The sequence below is a fragment of the Anneissia japonica genome, unplaced genomic scaffold (assembly GCF_011630105.1).
Source record: "Anneissia japonica isolate Jap-2015-1 unplaced genomic scaffold, ASM1163010v1 scaffold4415_len418423_cov169, whole genome shotgun sequence".
Lineage (NCBI taxonomy): Eukaryota > Metazoa > Echinodermata > Crinoidea > Comatulida > Comatulidae > Anneissia > Anneissia japonica.
This window is the reverse complement of record NW_022743399.1, coordinates 246,760-249,629: the sequence shown is the minus strand read 5'-3', so window position 1 is coordinate 249,629 and position 2,870 is coordinate 246,760. Positions and strand designations below refer to the sequence as shown.

Here is a 2,870-nt window from a genome sequence, read left to right as displayed (position 1 = left end):
CGTTACATTGACGACATTTTCATAATTTGGCCACACGGAGAATACAACCTTAAGACATTTATGGATCATGTGAACAACTTTCACCCTCATATTAAGTTCACATCTGAATATTCTCACACATCCATACCTTTCCTGGATGTAGCAGTTACCATCAATAACAATCGTATCTCCACATCTTTGCACTCTAAATCCACAGACAGTCACGCATACTTAAACTTTTACAGCTCACATCCATTAGGTCTGAAAAAGTCTATAATATTCAGCCAATGCCTCCGAATCAAACGGATATACTCAGACATTAATGATTACAATTTCCATGTTAACAACCTAGCAGGATTTTTTCTCAGTCGTGGCTATCCTCTTAACCTCATTAGATCCCAAATTACTAAGGCAGCAAGACGTTCACGGCAAGACCTCTTATCTCCTAAAATCTACCCCACATGCAATCGCATTCCCCTCATCCTTGATTTTCACCCCTCCATCACGTCCTTATCTAGAACTATTAGAAATGACTTCACCCCACTTCAACGCAATGAATCCACCCGATTCCTATTTGACCAACCGCCGTTACTCGCAAGCCGTCAACCCCCTAACTTCAAAATGATCCTCACATCCTCACGCTTGTCACCACCTAAAAGAGGCAACTCTAAATGCAACAAACTACGATGCATGATCTGCAAACTACTCATCACTGACACACAAATTAAACTACCCCACTCCTCTCATACCATTCATCCTCCTGCCCTGACTTGCGATTCTTCTAATGTCATATACCTGTCTCTTATACACATCTAGATGTGTATACACTTGTGTCAAATGTAACCAAGGGACCTACATCGGGGAAACCGGCGGTAAATTTAGATTAAGATTTAACAATCACAAACAAAGCATCCGCTAAGGTAACACAGACGGCTTTCCCGTGGCCGAACATTTCAACTCTCCTGACCACAACATCAACGACATTCGCTGTGCACTCATTGCTTGCAATTTCAAATCACTCAAAGAACGACGTCAATCTGAACTGAAACTCATAATCAAATATAAAACACACATTTTTGGTCTTAATAAAGACCTGGGTATCATTAGTGACTACACCTTCCCCCATGCTGATTCTGCTAATTAATTATGCTTCATCTTAGTATCAGACTCTATACTTTTATTCACTTATATTTATTCACACATGTATCTCATGTTTATATACATATAGTTCATTTCTATATATATATATATATATATTTTTTTTTTTAAATATATTTTCATTTGATAATTATATCTATGCTTTTTGTACCCTGTTATCAATACATTTTCTATATTTCATATTTTATAGACTGGATTATGTTCACTCAACTTGTATACACCGATAACCATTTTATTCTTGTTCATTTAAGACTTTATCTTATCCATATATTGCTACTATAGAATATGAGTATGGTGACACCGAAAAATGACAGATGTGAGGCCATAGTTGATTCTACGTTTCGTTCTTTATTGGAACATTGTCTTTTATTGTCTTTATTGGAATATTGCTACTAGTTTTACTATTACATATTATTATATTATCATTACTATCGTTACTATTGTAATTATTATCATGTCCTCTATATCATTACATTATGTTATAATGTATACACTTATTCTTTAATTATGTTCATTGTGATCTATAATGAATCTTACAGAGATATATATTTTCTTGCCTTTTATTATTGTCATTTTACTCATTAATTTATTTCCTTAATCCTTAGTTGCCTTACAGCCTCCTGCTGTTTATTCACCATAATTATTTCACTTTTTTGTAGGCCCGATGATACCTTTTGTTATTATAATTAGCTTATCATGATTAAGTCTGACCAATCGCTTATTAGATATTAATGTATTGTATTGTTCCAACTTTCTCATAATGTTAATCAGTCATGCTGAAGAGGACCTGAGGTCAGGTCGAAATATTCATGTTTTAATAAAATAGTGTTCTAAAGTCTACTCCGTTTCCTGTTTTTCTTTCTTCTTTATATATATATATATACATATATATATATATATATATACAAAATAACATTTTATATAACATATATATACGAAATATGTGATTTTTCCTATTAACCTATTTACTTATTTTGTTAGTATTTGTATTAGTATTTTTTTTTTTGTAAAAGTGTTTTTTTTTTTTTTGTAAACCCCTTTTATATATATTTCGTTCTACTGAAGTATTTGCATGCTATATTTAATCACATTAATTAAGTTTACTTTGTTATTGTTGCACATATAAAATTACTTACCTACTTACACTGTATTTGATGTTGTTATTGATTTCCTTGTTATACAAAATGTCAGTGTATTTTGACGTGTGACAAACTGACAGTCAATGGATTTTATTAGTATAAATTTACCGTTATATTTTATTAAACAATATGTTTTATAGCGAATATATATGATTTTTCTCAACTTAATTCATTTCATACGCCATCAAATTATAATCTTCAACTTTTAACCCGACAATCGTGGCTAATGTGATGTAGAAGAATCAATATCCATGACATCACAGCAAATCCAACAAACGAGTTTAAACTTATTGTTCCCACAATTGCCTCTATAGCTCAGTGGTTAGAGCACTGGTCTTGTAAACCAGGGGTCGTGAGTTCAAATCTCACTAGGGGCTTTTTTTTAATTATTAAATATATTTTATTAACCGTCATATTTTATCAACCAATATTTTTTGTTTCAAACAGATGTATATTATTGTCAACTTTATTTCTAACAAATCATATTTCATCTCTGAATAATGCAGACATTGATATTTTTTATATGGTTATATCATATATTGTTTACTTGTTCTTTACATACATATTATACACATATACAAACATACATATATA

The 2,870-nt window shown here is 31.6% G+C and overlaps 1 non-coding gene across 1 annotated transcript; it reads left to right on the top strand.

Moving 5' to 3' along the window:
- The first annotated feature begins 2,580 nt into the window (after window positions 1-2,580).
- Window positions 2,581-2,653, top strand: Trnat-ugu. The gene has a single exon. It is a non-coding gene; the product is annotated as a tRNA-Thr (tRNA).
- The last annotated feature ends 217 nt before the right edge of the window (window positions 2,654-2,870 follow it).